Source organism: Capsicum annuum, chromosome 9, assembly GCF_002878395.1.
Source record: "Capsicum annuum cultivar UCD-10X-F1 chromosome 9, UCD10Xv1.1, whole genome shotgun sequence".
In the NCBI taxonomy this organism is placed as follows: Eukaryota; Viridiplantae; Streptophyta; class Magnoliopsida; order Solanales; family Solanaceae; genus Capsicum; species Capsicum annuum.
Genome location: NC_061119.1, coordinates 166,663,563 through 166,664,378, shown reverse-complemented (window position 1 = coordinate 166,664,378; position 816 = coordinate 166,663,563).

Here is an 816-nt window from a genome sequence, read left to right as displayed (position 1 = left end):
AGAATGGAGTATATGCTTGGGCAAGATGATTTTTCTCTATATACTCATTTTCATAGTATTCTTGACCTACCTATCAACATTCGAGGATGAATGTTTCCAAGGGGGAGATGATGTGATTCCCTGAAAAAAAATTCGTTAAGATCTCTAACGAAAATATATTGAATTCTGTTCTTTATTGTGATTAATAATTTTTCTGCGTGGAATTTATGGATATGCGACCCGTCATCGCATAGAGCATCGAATAATATTTCCAACGATATGTGGATCATCCAAAATGGACACTCGAGCGATGAATTATGATCATTTCGATCTAATCGTGAATAGTGGTGAACAGTAAATGTGCAGGAAAAAAATACTGAGGCCAGGCGAATTTTAGGGTCAACTTCAAACGATCATAACTCCTTGTACATAATAATCTGGGTGAGCTACTATATATCAACAGAAATCTATGAAAGTCCTCTTTCCAATGAAATTTGTTTCATCCAATTTGGCCATTGGAGAAAAACGTTATGGTCAATCTACTTCAGCCTATCAAAACAGTCCACCAAAGGACAGATTTGACATTATTTGATTTTTAAGGGTATTTTGGTCATTCCTACTCTAATCCATCCAGGTAAACCATGGATTTAGTCCATTAAGAGAATTCAATAGCTCATTTTTCTCCAAAATTTTCTAAGGCTCAAACCCTAACCCTACTACTCCAAATTTCATCTTTCTATGTCTCTTGATTGAACCGTAGAAATTTTAAATTGATTTGGGATTCGAGTTGATCATGTTAAGGGCTTCGGGAAGCACCCTTTATTTTCGTGAATAAAG